The sequence below is a fragment of the Echeneis naucrates genome, chromosome 20, assembly GCF_900963305.1.
Source record: "Echeneis naucrates chromosome 20, fEcheNa1.1, whole genome shotgun sequence".
NCBI lineage: Eukaryota > Metazoa > Chordata > Actinopteri > Carangiformes > Echeneidae > Echeneis > Echeneis naucrates.
The window spans coordinates 4,140,954-4,157,618 of record NC_042530.1 but is presented as its reverse complement, the minus strand read 5'-3'; positions in this window follow the sequence as shown (position 1 = coordinate 4,157,618).

Sequence of the window (16,665 nt, the reverse complement as noted above, 5' to 3'; positions counted from 1 at the left end):
GCCTTTTATTGAACAAGACTTGAAACAAGTGATTGAGACCATAAACGCACGTGGAAAACATTTACAGAGGTAATAAATCAAGTGTGTGTACGATGGTTTTCTCATAGACTTCAACACAAGCCGAGTTCTTTTTACACCCGGTGGAGTCCGTCCCTGATGGTCATTAGATAAAATGCACATTTAAGCATTCAGCGTTGGCTTCACTTTACCAACATCCAGGTTTATATGCAGAGCTTTTCCTCCTCCAGACTTTGACCACAGCGGCTGCAGAGTCTGTGCTAAATCTGTTCACGCTTCACAAGTACCCAAATCCTCCCTTGTTTTTCTATACAGTTTAAAACTAGAAACGCCAACATGGCTTTCTAGAAACACTGTCCCCATTTCTCGGGATAATCCATACACTGTGATATAACTGGAGACTTTGTTTTTCCCCCAGCCAGCGTAAGCAGCCACCTTTATTTCATTTGAATCTCAGACATGAATGTATGAAATCCCGTAACTAACCGAATGGCTAAATACCATCAAGTGTTTTTTTTTGTTTTTTTTTTTTTTGTTATTTGGCATTTAACCATGAATAAATGCAAAACATACACAAGCAACACATTTTAATGGTTGTGAAACATGAAGGCGAACAGTGTGATTTTCTGTCGTCATCCTGTGTGACCTCAGTTCACCTTCAGCTGGGGATTCAAGCTAATGAGGAAATTTGTGCTAAAGACAAAAGACTGAATTCGTGCCATTGCTGCATTACAAACAGAGCATTTCCAGGGAGTCAGCGAACCGTGCTGTTTTGATAAGTACGCTGTAAATTTGATGAAAAAAATAAATAATGATGATAATAAAAAAATCCTCTCAACGTCAGCTTCGGAGTGACAAATGTACTGTTTGATCTGGAACAGACTGAAGCTTGGCGTGCATACAGTGATGACAATAAGCTTTTGAAGCTCCATCAGTGAGATGTGCCCAGTCACTGCTGTCCCATTTCCCAGACACAAATACACACTCGATGTACTGTAGGTACTGTAGCATCTGCTTCTTTGACAGCTACAGAGCTAATGCCACATTTCCATAATGCGGGGGGGGGGGGGTGGTGCAGACAGAGAGAGAAAAAGATGTTAAATACATAAAACATGGCAGCTGGGAAAACACAGACCAGTACAGCCAAACGACAACAGATCTGAGAATAGGCTGAGGCTCATCACTTTTTCATGCAACAATTTTTAAAAGGTAATAAACACGTTGACGTCGTGCTGCGGACTGAGTCAGCCTCTGTGAGGCCTCGAGGTGAAATGTGGAACTTCCCAAATGTGGTGCAGGTTAAAAGGTGGCTTTCATTAAACATTACGGCGTGCAAAATAACCACAAGGAAAGTGTAGAGAAAATATATTTGTCAAGTTCCGTATAAAGACTGCTTCAGAAGTTTGATCTTTATTTTAATGAGGCAAACAAATCTCGCCATTTAATCAGACGCCATGCTACTTCCTCTTGGCGCTCATCTAAAATAAGATGAAAGGGGAGGAAAAAAACTACCAGCGCTGAGAGGCAGACAGACCAAACATCTAACTGTCTCACATCTCATTGGGTTTTTACGAGGACGTGGAGTTGGCGGCTGCAGCCTTCGATAATAAACAGTAGCTCTGTGGCCAATAGGTAACAGTGGGCTTGGGTGGTGGATGGCGAGGTGGAGGGCGGCTCCGGCCGTGAGCCTCGATGAGCTCTTCATCTGGTGGCTTTGGGGCCTCGGACTAAATTAGCTACCACGGAAACGGCCCCAAGCGACTGCAGCACCTCCTCCGCACCACAGTCCCTCCACCGTCATGAAAAATAAAACAGATACAACACCCCCGCGTTAGGGAAGCTTTCAACCCCTGCTCAGCCTCCGCTTTAATATTTCATGGCCTCCTCTTACTTATTTTAGTGGGAATAATTGATCTGGAAAGAGCACTGCCACACAGAAATGAAAGGCTCTGAGGAGGTGGGCAGGAAAAAAAGGCTCCATTATGGTTTTGACGACTTGAGATTCTGCAGTTTTGTTTTGTTTCTTTTTTTTTTTTGATTCATTGGTGCTGCCTGGCAGACCAAATGAATGGCTTCAATGGCAATTTCTGATTTGTTGAGGAGCAAATGCTTTCTGAGGTGTAGCTATACTCAGAAAGACAAAATGTTCCACAGCTTGTTTAACAGCTAATGGATAGGTTGCTTTAAAAGGTGCTTTCTAGGGCATGTGGAAAAAGCTGTTAAGAAAACCTTTCTATCAGTGTTTTTTTTTTTTTTTTAAGAGCTGCATTTATTTTGGCCACCAGCAGTCCTATCCATTTAGACAATTATTTACAGAATAAATGCGTTCATGCTACGCAGTGAATAATGCCTGTTTGTGGTATTCACTGTTATCCTCAGCATCATGTTCCTATTCCAGCCGCTAACACAGGCAGTCTGGAAACACAATTGATTCTTTCATAGGAGTAAGGGCTAAGGTCACCCAGGGCCAGAAGCTGTATTCATTGATGCACAAAAAAAACATCTGCACCTGCAAACATCTCGCCCCTTGTGAATTCCTGCAGCAAGCTGGCATGCTGATTTGTAACTAAATGAAAAGAAGGAAAAAGTCACTCAGTCGCATGTGATGCATGTGGATGACAACAGAGGCAAAGTTAGGTGAACTAAGTTTCTGACAGAAGTAAAAAAAAAAAAATAAAGGCAAAACGAGAAAACAAAGAGCCCCACCCCCACCACCGCCAAAATAAAATAAAAAGGTCTTACTCTGACAACAGAGTTGACTCGCCAAGACGTTCTGCTCACCAACGGCATTTTGTCCTGAAAATTATCCGTTATTATCCAAAGATTTTCTGTTGCAGTGATGGAAGAGGTGTTCAATATGTTTCTGTGTGTGTGATGCTGAGTAAAGGAAATAGAATACCGCACTGACAGGTAGCAGCGAGAGCCAATGGCAGACCAAGACAAATAAAGTCGAATGGCCGTTTATCATGCTGACAGCTGAAATCCCATCTCAGTAATTACAGCTGATGCCTGGCCTTGAGATCAAACCGATCATTTCAACAGAGGAACAAATGATTTGGAGCCAGGGACCATGGATTGCTTTAGAGATCAATGAACTTCATCAGGAAGCAAGTTAAGCTGAAAAACAATAAACAATTGTTTCGTGTCTAACTATACATTTGCTGCATGTGATGGATCTGGACAGTGGCGGGCCGCCTTTTCTCTGGGATATTGGAGAGAGGCTGGATTTAGAGTCAGAGACAATCGATGGACTGGTGAGAACACAATCCTTCTCTGGACCTGATTGGGCCAACCACACATTTTACATTGAAAACTCATCTCTCATACAATATGGCTGTATAGTTTGGTCGTTGGGCTCCATTTGTTTTACAGAAGCTGCTGTAAGGTGGAAATATTCCTTTTTAAATTTCTGGTGTGGTATAAATCTGACATCTTAGGAAATATGCTTGTTTCCTTTATTAAGAGCTGGCTTAGAATCAATAAAGTTAATATTGCCGACTGGATCCAGACCAAAATGGCTTGCCTTGCATCTGGCCAAGGTAATAAAATGTGCATAACAGCACCATTACATTTAGTAATAATTTCTTTATCTGCTCAAAAAGGAAGGCATTCATTGTCCAGTGAAAACTGTTTTCTCGTAGTGTGTGAGCTGTAATGAAATACGTTAGCTGATGTATTTTGATAGTGTTAAAGCACTAATGCCAATTACAACTTCATAAAAACTGGATGGATGTATTAGCACTGATAGAAAATGAGCACTTTTTCTTTTTGCAGCTTTCATGGATTTTCTAAAACTCAGCTAGGCTAGTAAGTTCCCCATGTTTCCAACTTTCAGGCTAAGATAACCAGCTGCTGCTACACTTTGTGACTCACTGGTATTTGACTATTTTTACCCCGTCTTAAGGAGCTGTCAGGATTTTATTTCAGACTGATTTAGTACGTTTTCACATTCTCCTTCAAAAGCAAAAGCCTATCTGCGAATAAAAAGCAGTATAAATAGAGTTTGAAGGTGTCTGCTGTGTCTCGTGTTTCATTTGACCATAGTGAGTCTCTCAGGTTGCCCGGGGGAAAGTGCTGACACTGTGTGGTTTCGCCATCTGCTCAGTGTCCTGTGAGATCCCCGGCTTGTTCATACATTGGCTGTCTGGCTGGAATGAATCGGAGGGATGCAGCAATATATACTTCTGTCTTGACCTCTACGGCGAATCTCTATATCCACTACAGGGCGGAAAAAAATTGAGGCTTATGATGAAAAATGAACAGCAGATTTAAAAACAAAAGCAAAACTCAGTGGATGTGGTGAGACACAGGTATAATAGGTCACGGTTTATGCCTGGCTGAGCTCCAGTGGATTCTGTATTTTGGCAGGATGATGAGTCAAAAGGTGAATGACCAGATGGATGCACCATTTGTCCTTTCTCTATGAAGGACTGTCTGTTATTACTGAAAAACGGAGCCTTTGAACACACCTGGATCAGTAGCTGTAACAAAACAATGCCTGAAGGACTTTTCAGGCAGGCAAGTACACTGAAATCAACATGGTCCAACATGAACAGTTTAGGTTTAAATCAGGCCAGAAGGTATTTCTCAGCTCCATTTGGAATGGTTCTGTTGCTCCACTGCAATCTGTGAATGTCATGTTAATTTATTACCTCATTGTTCAGTTAGTCTGGCCGTAATTCACGTGACATGAAACTTTAAAAAAAAAAAAAAAAACAGCTGCTGGGACTTCATAGAAAAACACATCTGACATTAAAAGCATCCTTGTTTGCAGTGGACATGAAGCAAAAAGATGTGAAAGATGTGAGAAGTTTAATTACTTTGCACCTCCAGCATGTTCCGCAATCATACATCTTCGAAGGGACATACTAATTTGGCCACCAGCATTGACATCGATAGACCACAGTACAATGGAGCTACAAGATATATTGAGTGATTATCAAAAACAAGTACAGAGGATCAATACCTGTGACCTTGTGGCAAAAGTTTTTTTTTTTTTTTTTTTTTTTTTTTTTAAAAAGCTCTCCAAGAGTGAGATCAATATTTTGTTCAATGTACAGTGACTAATAGATCCTGCTTGTATCCAAGATTAAAAAAAGAAAAAAAGAAAAAAGATTTTGATTAAATCAAAGCCAAATTTGAAATATTGTGGGTATTATTTAAATAGTATTGTTTGTTTGGAGACATTTTCATCTGTCAGTTTAATTCAATCATTCACTCGTAAAACTCTTGCGCTCCATAAAGTGTATTTTTGGATTATAAAGCAGCTATACATTTTCTTAATATTGTGAAAGTCCACAGATAAAAGCACACAGCCTGCATTCAGTAACTGCTCCATTAAATAAACTGTTGGGATTTCCGTAACTTGTGATCCCACAAAAAAGCCGTCCTCCACCATGAAACATTTCCGATTTAGTCTTCACTGGTTCCCCAGTGACTCCTGAAATAATTATTTCTGGGCATGAATGATTAATTATTTAAGAAATTTAAGCTTACGTACGTCAAAAAGCCGATAAAAGCAGCCATCTTTGACGTAAACAGAATGTTTACCTGACCTGCTGTCAATGCAGAGACGGCGTATCAAGGTTTACAGGTGTGTCTGTCAGTTGTTTATCTCATGATTATTTTATGTATCCCCTCTCAGTTCACTTAAATGTAAAAAAAAAAACCCAAAACTGTTCAGCCTTCTTGGCCTGTAAGTGCAGTGAGAGACACGGATATTTTGTCTTTTTGAAAACACAAAGCTCCATCGTGACAGATATCCCCCCCGAGTCTAGGTGCTGACTGTGCAACACAGGGACGAGATACTCATGTTTCCTTTTCCCATGAATACCATCACCCCTTGGATTACTCTTTCATTTATCATTTATTATCCAATGCCTCACTTTATTGCTATCGGTGTAACAGATTGTTTGTGTCTGTGAGTGGGTTGTATACTTTGGAACAGGAACAGCCATCATTCAATCTGCCAGAGGATCTTCCTCAAGCAAACTGTTGGTTCTAAAGAACAGGAGGGGAAATCTTCTGCAAATATTTATGCAGTTGGAAATATAAAGGAATCCTGCAGGGCAGGCCTTGTTGTCGACAGTATTCCTCGCCCTTTACGCGTCCTGTTTTTCTCCCTCATGTGCAAAATATGCCATTTTTCAATTAAAACACACTGTAGTCTGTCGGCATTGCAATCTGAACCAGACTGTTCCTTTGAGGAAGGAATTACAGAGGTGTGACTTCACCGTCTCTTCTGAGGGAGGAGAGCGAATGGCGTGACGACAAACAATGCTAGTGAGAGCGAGGAGGCCTGCCTCTGCAGCTAAACGCCATTGATTGCCCTGAGTTGCTCTGAGTGGTTTTGATAACATTTCAATAAATATTGAAATAAGCTCTCTGAGGGCATGTTGGATTGGCAATCATCCAGAGAGCAGTTTCTGTGCTGCAGCATTTGGTGTGCGTCTGACACAACTAAATGTCTTTTGGCAGAATCACTTCAGGTCACGAGGAGCACGAACGGTGCATCTACAGCTCGTGCATAAGTGAACACGATCATGTGTCAGTAAGATAATGTTAAGTCTGTCGTTGATGGAGCTACAAGGGCTCTAATGGAAACGGCGTTCAAACGCACAAGTTTCCAGAAAGCAATAAATCTGATCCTTCGTGGCCAACTCTTCTTCACTTCTGACCGTTTCCTGTCGTCAGGCTGCTGCCTGGATGCTTATCTCCTGCCTCACAGTGTGCACACAGCTCTGCACATCCAGCCGGCTGGACGCCCCTCAGGTCGTTGCCAGTCACTGAGCCATGAATCTCTCCAAGCACTGCATGGTTAAATAAACCACACACCACCATTTCTAACCCACGCAGCTGTGATGTAGCTTGGACTGCTGTATACGTGTGTGCACATCACTTTCCTTTACTCTGTGACGCTGGCCAGCGTCCATGGCTCCGCTTTAGCACTGATCAAATAGCCACACTAATGGCCCGGGATGATGACACTGGATGAAATTTCTTTCACTGCTGTTCTCAGAAATCTTCTTGTAAGACAACAAATGCTTGTGGCTGGCAAAAAAAAAAAAAAAAACCTTTATCAAACGTTGTTACTTGATGCTTCAGATAAAAGGTGTGATGCAACCACCGTTCTTTTACCTAACAGGTTACATTGGGCTTTTGTCTGTCAGATCAACTTGCAGTGAGCTGATATTTTGGTTGTGTGGCCACTTGAGGTCATTGATGAGGCAATGAATGATTGATGACAGTGGAAAGCTGAGCTTTGATAAGGAGTGAGCAGTAAGATTTAAGAGATGAATCAAAAATGACAAACTGTGACCTGCAGGGATTAGATACTTCTGATCTGGTATTGACCATAAATTGACATCTCCATACTGGTGAGAGAAAAACAAATGGTTGTTTACTAATTAACCGCACCAAAATTGCAGTTTTATTCTTGCCCAAGGTTGTCTCTTATCTCCAGATTACACAGCACTTTGCAGCCCGAATGATGAAATTAGAAATCTAATAAAACCATGACACACAATTGATCCTCTGTAGCATGTTCTCTCAGGACTCGTTCGCCTCTGGCAAAAACATCATCAACAAGCAATTTGTTGGAAATATTTTCTGCACAAATGCTCTTTCAGAGTGGTGCAAGGTGGCAAAGTGGTGACAGAGATTTCACCTTGTACAAGGACTCTCCAGGTGCCATCATTCAGCTTCACTCAGCATTTGTGTACTAAAGAAAATGCCTCCAAAAATAACATCTTGGTGCAAAGACAACATGCTGACAAATGAAGACTCAGCAAGTGTTTAATATTCCCCTGTGTTCCTTTCACACTGATGACTTTTGTTTGCTTAGTTTGATTGACCCCATTGAGTTGGATCCCAGTCTTAGCTGCTTGCCAATGAGTGCAAATATCCTCACAAATGTTTCCATAGATGCCAAATAATGTGAATTCTGGAGAAAATGTGCACTATTCATCAAGGAAACTGTAGCAGACAAGATGCGGCCACAGAGATGGAATATTTTATTCCTTAAATATATCAACTAAAAAGAAGCTGGTAAAAAACATAAAAGGAAATAAAATGTATTAATAAACCAATTACACAAAAACAAAATATTTAATTTGATATTTACTGTCAACATAAGTTGGCAGTATACAGTATAGCACGTTATCTTGGCATAAAACTGAAAAATAAATAAAATAAAGAAATAATGACTGTCTGTCCATTACTGGATCTGAAGCTCACTAATTAAAACATTGTATGAAACACAATTGGAAATTAAAGGATGATATAAACCTGTATCACCTGCCAGTTAACCAGTAGAGAGAAAATAAATCCAACATCTTTACGGCTGACTAATCATGTTGTGCTTTAAATCTACAAACACCACTTATTCTAAGATTGAGCTTTTTATTTATCAGAATAATTTTTTTCATACAACTATTTTCTTTTAAGTGAACAAATAAGCAAATAAAGAAATTTGTTTATTTTAAAATGTGTTACATACACCACACAAGGTTTTTGTCTCTAAACATCACTCTCCAAAGAAATGATTCATACTTGATTTTACTGTGGTCACGTACTGACACATTTTAGAGTTCATGTACGGCTGCAGACGTCTCGTATAAAAAGCCGGTGGGGGGGCAGGGGGGGTAATTCACCATGGAGAACTGTGGTAGTTGATCAGTCATATCTTTTCTCCAGCAAAATTTTGTGGCTTGACCCTTCCCTGACTCTGCTTAATGTCGTAGCAATATAGAGAGATGGGCCATAAGAGTCACTGCAATCACACCTTACCGACAACAACGGGCCATAACTTCACAAAACGACCGACCATTTTGACCAGTAGGGAAAACCGACCTCGGTGCAATATTTCACCCCACAAATAGATGCTGCTGCCCATGCTGAACAGCACAGATTGTGGCTGCAGTGAACGAAGCGTGACCCAAAGCTCGGCTGGCCGGGATGCCATCCGAAAATATTCCAGATAATGGAATATTCTGTCAGGGATAATGGGATTGTAAGGGCAAACGGGGCCGGGTGGGACGGGATAAACATTAATTGAAAACCTCAGTTGTCTGGTATTACAGGTTAATCTGACAAAGAGTAAAGTCCAAGTTCAACTGGAGGATAGAGCTTTAAAATAAAAAAAAAATCTTGTGCTCCCTCACAAGTCCTTGTAATGCACTGAGGCATCGCCATAAACAAATTGAACAAGACGTATTACAGTGCATCAGAGCACAGCAGAGGACATAACACTCGCTCTACAGCCTTGCACTTGCCTAATGGCTGTCATGTCATCTTTCGCTCGTTAGTGTTCAATTTTTTATTTTATTTTTTTTTTTAGGAAGGCTCCATCACACAGAGCCATTCACTTAGATAGCCTTGGCACGCTCCCCAGGTGCTTGGATTCTTGTGCACCCGCCGAGGGCCCCTGCTTGCTGCATATCCACTAAGCTTGTGGAAAATTACAAACACACACAAGGTCACAGTGGAGCAGAGCCAGCCTCCCACAGAGCCCATCTGATCCAGCCTGAAACGCAGCAATTACCACCCTCTGCGTGCCTCCGTGTGGGGCTGCAGCTATTTCATTATTTATTTGAACAAATAGGATTACGGTTGGTCTGCGGTGGATTGATCGTGACGAGGGATGAGAGGCTCCGGAGAGCTGGGTGCCATGGCCCGGGTTTGCTGAGCCACTCTGCTGTGTCAAGCACACGCTTGATCTCCTGTCTTGGTCTCAGCAACTCCTCCACTTTTCCAATGGAGCGTTGCTGTGTTGACATATGCCATCCGCTCTGTTGCACTCCCCGCACCAATTGATGGAGAAATGTGTCGGCTGGTTTGTGTACAACACTTTTGGGAAAATATACATTTATGAGAGCCACAAAAAAAACACCTATCTATCATGTCCTCCAAGCCAGAGCGCTCACATTTGCACCCTCTGTAATGAAAGCTTCTTAGATGCTCTTTAAAGTTGTCACCCAGAACATGGGTGGGTTTTAATTTACTTTAAAATGAATTTGCATGTAAATAATGAGGGAGCAAAGTGACACCATAGAAGTTTCAAATCATTCCAAATTAATTGCTTGAGAGGAGTCATTAAGTTCAGCACTAAGTGAAAGTGCCGTGATTGAAGGGGAAAATATGAACTGCTCCAAAATGTAGATTTGCTCAGCACACAAATCTCAGAGGCCTATTTAAAGAATGCCAGTGCCTGCCAAATTATAAATGTGCTTTTCATTATGTGGTGATATGCTGTGGTACTAGTGCCAATCACATCTGGAATCAATAATGTTAAGGTCGAGAGAGGAAACGAGAAAAGTACAGCATGCATCGCGTGTGTTTTGAGAAACGTTACTATCCTTTTGATTCACAGCGGACTGTGTGGCCTCTGTTGGCTAATAGCTCATCCCAGATGGGATTTGCTCTCCCCCACACACACACACACACACACACACACACACACACACACACACACACATCTCAAAATACCCTCCTTTTGAGGTGATGAAGCTCCAGGTCTCTATGGAAGACTTATCTGCTTCTGGAGATTGATTGAAAGTAATTTTTTTTGCCTCAAGAAAACCAGGGAAGAATGTGATAGATAGCTCAGCCCTTCTATCTCCCCGATGGCGATATTAGTCCTGATTAAGATAAATGAGGGCTCTCTGCCTAACCATGCAAATGCTTACTGCTGGTGCCATTTATCCCAGAATGTGAAATTGCGTTAAAAAAAAAGCTTGCTTTTCTTCACACTATCTTTTGGCTAGAAGTCGTTCCCCCTCTGGATAAATCTCACAGGTTTCGGCCAAATGCCATAATAATAGAACTCCAAGATATTCTGAATGTATGAACAGTCAGGTCCATTTGATGTCTGATTTGGTAATGGGGGATTCGAAGTGGAAGAAGAAAGTGCTTTTATCCTGGTACATATGAGGGAATAGTGATCGGGCGGGACAGTTAGTGGGCTTTCCCTGCAGGCTGCCCTAAGATGGCCTAATTGATGTCGATGAATTAAATCAACTGTAAAGAGGGCAGAAGGACAACCTTGTCAAGCAGGAGACGTGACCTCTATGCTACAGAGCAGACTAATGAATAAACAAAGACGAGATATGCTGAGCATCTGCTGAGCGGACGGAGCAGTACAACGCATCAAAAAAAGATTTAACCGCGGTTAGATACGATCGATACAGAATTGCAAATGACGAGAGATTTGCACAGGTTTCAAGACAATATTGACACTGTTAATTAGACTGTGAAAACTTTGATTCTTTTTAGCGTCCCTGCTGGTGACCTCTGCACTGAACCATCTCAATAGATAGACCATCAAGCCTGTCAGGCCGCTGCATGAGAAGAAACCCAGAAATTTCCCCCCAGTGCAACCAAGACGGTCGACGTTTGAGGCTTTTAAGGGAGAAGATTTTTTACATGAAATTTGGAAAGAAATACACACTGCCTTTGTAATTAATTTGCAACTCTTTTTTTTGACATTTGACATTTCTTATCAATAAGAACGTCTCCATCATCAACCGCGTTTGTGTTTTGTGTGTAGTTCTATTCGGGAAACTGTGCATGCTAAAGTAACACAGAAAAACATAGTGCCCATAAGTGCTGATAAATATTGCATGTTAGCATTCCACTTTTTAGCGTCTTCTGCTGGCAACATGTAATATCCTACAAAGATAAAAGCCCCCCATCCTGCTGTTATCCATGAATTCTTGTAGCATTTTGTGCATTTCAAGATGATCTAACTCGCCAAAGTCTCACTATGGGGGGGCTGTGTGATAGCATCAAGTTAAGTGTGTGACATGTTCGTATAACAAAATGCAGTGTTGCACAAATTTTTAATTGGCTGCGATGTCTGGAATTTCCTTGTCAACGCACCCGTATTAAAGCACTTTACATTCAAACCCTTTGCATATCAGACTCCCTCTCAGCCTTCTCAGTTGCTGCCCCTGCCCTTTAGAAGCTCTCACCTAATCACATTCAAATCACTGTGGACGACCCACCTTTTCAAATCCACTTTAATGTTTCATGGTTTTGCGGTTTTCTCTATTTTTTCCTCTTCTTCTGCATGTTTCATTTATGTGATTTGATTTATTCCGCATGTTTTGGGTTTAAGTGCCTTGCTCCCTGTAAAGCATCGTTGAGCATTGCTAAACAGGCCCTATAAATAATATCTATTATTATTAAAAGCACATTAAAATTCTTGTACTGTGGGATGTATTTGCTTTAACATCCCCAAAACTTTCCAACTTTATTTCATGCACGAACTATCGCTGTGCTTTATTTCAGAAGATATGTCGGGCCGCAGAGAGGAATATTCAGCTGAGGTCAGGTGTTAAAGTCACCTGAAGTTTTAATCAGTTAACTGCAAGTTCCTGTTGGAAGTCAATACTAAAGTCCACAGCTAACCACTAAGATACAGTTAGTGTTTCTCTCTTTGGTCTTTAAGTAATTAAAATTATATGGTTCTTTCCAGAAAACGTACAAGAGATTAGAAGGAAATAAAATCTCTCTAAATAAATTTCCCACTATGAAAGTTTAATTCTGTTTTTGCTTTTTTTTCTCTCACATATGAATAAATTTAGGTGCATATTTTGTTTATGATGGAATCTGCTCACAATATTATAACTGCAAAGCATAAAATACTTCAATCTGCCCCCGAAATACCCGAGTTATGAGCTCAATGTCCTGGACAGTAGCTGCAGCCCTGCTGATATCTCGACGTGTTCACGGATAATATCCCAACCTGGTGGCGTGCGTTTGAAAATTTTATCCAACTTTTCCCCCCGTCACCTCTGTGGTCTGTGGAGCTCAATCAGTGGAGCACTTTGACACACGATACTATGTTACCCTGCTGAGTGGTGCAGAATTGAAGCTGCCAATCAACAGGCAGGAGCCTGAAGCTAATCAATCCAAGCAGGCCATGATGTGATTTTTTTTTTTTTTTTTTTTTGGCTTGTCAAGGGTCTAGCAGACTGACAGACTGCTCGATAGCTGGGTTCACTCACCTCCTGCAGGCTGCGTAAATCACAGAGCCATTATAACACATGTAAATGTCTCTTGCAGGTTTGGTTTAAAGGGCTGTCTTGCTACTGCTGTCAAATTTACATAAAAATGATAAGTAAATGATAATCACAGACTGTTATTAACTTAACAACGGCACTGCCTGCTTCAGAGGGACCTGGGACCGTTTGTTTGGTGAGAAAATGTAATCACGTCGCTGGGCTTTTATTTTTTTTTATGCAGAACCCAATTACAAATCAGTGTTTATTTCAACACACAGACATGGGAAAAAAAAAAAATGCTTGGCTTGAGATGAAAGTTTGAAACACTGTTAGTGCCATTCTCTTACACAGCCTTTGTGCTCAGTCAAACTTTCAAGTGCAATAAAAGGCATGCCAAAAAGAAGACGGGGGTGTAACATGGAGGGTTGTTCATACAAAAGAAGAATCACAAAGTTGAAGGAATATTCCTCTGTGACTCCGACTCTGCTGTTCATACCTACTCGCATTCACATTGCACTGGCTGATTCAAAAGAAATGTTCCCTAACACTGGTTCTGATCTTAACTTTGTGTTGTATCGAGGTCACATTTTTTTTTTTTTTTTTTTGTTGTTATTGTCTGAAGGAATCGTGAAGCAGCAGTTTGACATATTGAGATATTTAGTTATCGGGCTCCTCCAGCTGAACATCTTATTTATGCTGGTTTAATTTCTGATCTTGCTGCAGTGACGGTTGTGTCAGTTCACCTTGACATCACTATTTGATTAGAGTATGATTGCAACACACCGCACACTAAATATCTGTTTTCCTGTCAACACGGCACATGTGGTCGTCCGTAGCGCCTCATGGCTTCGGAATTGAGAGGAACCTTTCAATCAGCAAACCTGATGCAAATTAAGCATTTGTAAATTTGGATGAGGCGGCATTTGTCAGCCATTTCATAAATATGCAAAGCTCCAGTTCTCTCTCTATAAGTTGTAATTAGTACTGACTCTGCTGCCACAGATGTGTGAATCCAAACCACGATGGGAAAAGTGACTACAGGCTTTCGGAAATACAAATCATTGGTTGACAGGTTTATTGAATCAGCTACTTCATCATGTCAATGCGTGAGTTACAGGAAGTTGCCTTGCCAGAAAGTCTTTTTTAGTTTGATTGCCATAATTTAATTAGATTGATTTGGTGGCATTTTGAAAATGAATACCCTTAAAAGTCTACCCCGACTGTCAAACGGATGTCCTCCGCGCGGGGCAAGTTTCCATGTTTTTGCAAGGAATTTCAGAATTAATTAAAAATCACATCAGGAGATGTCAAGGGATTACTTCAAGGCTCAGGAAGGCAGCCCTTTTCTGGTGAGGCATCCTTCAGTGAGGACAAGATTGTGTTCATAATTCCATTTTTCATCAAAGTATGTTTTAATCTCAGCATTCACAGTACGCTGCAGACACATCTTAACCAGGAATCTACAGTTCTTATTATATCCTACCGATTTTGCCTAAGCAATTTTAAACATGACAAATTATAGATTTTCTCCAACTGATTGCAAGACAGGATGCTTACTGTGCATAATTATCTTCAAATGTTCATAATTTTTATGATTTGGCTGCTGAAGTGTCCCACATTGACAGAATCTAATGCATCTAAAGTATGTTAAAGGGATCACTCGAGGAAAAACATAATACATTTTTGAGGAAACTAGCAGGAAGGGGCTTGTTCCACGCAGCAGCATGCTGCCTGCTTGTCTCGCTTGCAACCTAAACAAAGCAGAGAACACGAGGGCTCAGCCCTGCTGGGGAATTATGCAGACAAACACTGAGCCACTGGTCACTCCTAATACTGACTGGCTTTGAAGTCAGAATCTCTGTGGCCTGCAGAGCTGCTTCTTCAGGCCGGGCCTCCGAACACCGCCCTGAGTCTGCCAGGCAGGAAATTATGGCAGTCTTACAAAGGAAATAGCAAAAACCTTAGAGGATGGAAATGAAAACAAGTTGATGGCTTTTATGTAGTATATATACATATATATTATATTTTTTTTCATCGAGTCAGAAATGGTGATACCACATAAAGTTGGCTCGGTCAGAACTTTTGTTGGTGGCCAGAATAGTTTCAGGAACTATGTGAATGGAATCCAGAGTATATCCGTCTTGCTCTCTGATCAGGTAAAATGAACACTGAGTTTAGTTTACAAGCATTTGCTAAATGTTCCAAACACAAGTTGCTGATGATGTTTTTGATTTGCATTTTTTTTTTTTTTACATTGTCAGTTATAGCAACAGAAAAGTTATTTGAATTCTCAGTTCATTTCTTGAAGTGTAATCAAACCAAATGTATCCAATCGCTGTTGAGGCATTTCGCTCTTGACCTCACATTTCTCCACACAATGGAGCTTGAGGGAAGGTCAGGAGTTCACGCGTCTTCACGATGAACACCTCCATGTCCGTACCAAATGTTATGACAATCCACTCGGGAGATGTTGAGACATTTCAGTCCGGACCAAAGTGGCTGGTCAACAGATGGACCAATATTACCACGAGGCAAATGCTGCTGGCTCGACTGAAATGAAGGTGTTTGTAACAGTCTGAGATTTTTCTTGCAGACAACAGAACCCAGAAACAAAATGCAAAATGATCTATTTACTGAATGATTTTCTGGAGAGGAAAAATAGTTTGTGAAATGTCGAATTTGCTCTGAAAGGCCACCGTTTAGAATTCCTTTCCTGTTGCACGAACATAGGAAATCAATGAGACATTTTGCTGTGAACTGCAGATGAACTTGCATTTCGCTTGTTTATGGATTTTAATTAGGGCCAAACAGTCTCATGAATTTATGTAAAGCTCCCATACGCCATTCTGTGCACATCACAGACAGAGCGGGGGAAACAGGGCCAGCGTTGCAGGCTGTGGAAGAGGTCTGTGCTCTCTTGCCAAAACAGTGCATGATGTGAAGTAGGCACAGTTATCTCTGCACTGCGTCTCATCTTTTAGTCCCTTTTCAGAGAGACTGCAGTTTCCCACTGGATGCTGCTGTGACTGACACTTGGAATTCATCTCCTATTCCCCTCGCTTCACAGCAACATGTCAGCCACAGAAGCTGACGCGATGTAGAACCCAAACTACCAGAAGCAAGTTTGCCCATTTGAATAATGTGCACCACTGATTCTCTCCCAGACTCTTTGATGCATTTGCTGTGAAAAGATGACTTTTGACAGTGTCAGATTAAACCCCAGACTCTCTGAAAGGCGGGAAAAAGAGTAGGGGTAAAGGGGGAAAGAAAAAAACCCTCGCATCGCTGGAGTTGTAATCTTATCCAGCAAAAGGCTAAACCACAACACTGACGGTAAATGATGTATCAGCCACAGCGGGATGTTTAACTTGGCACCTTCTGAGATAATCAAGTCCCTCTTCGGGACTGGAGTCGATGTTTTGTGCAACACAAACCAACATCTGTACAGTTGTATCAGAAAATTCGGAAACAACACAAATAAATTTAAGCTTGCAGAGACACCGTGTAAGAGCAACGGCGGGGACAGGGACTGTTGTGAGCTTTAAATAGATTTCACAATCTTCATCTCTTTCCCTGTCACCCCTCATAAAAGCGCACCGTTTTAAAATTCAAATTATCCTTTGGGATGCTGAAATTAGCATCC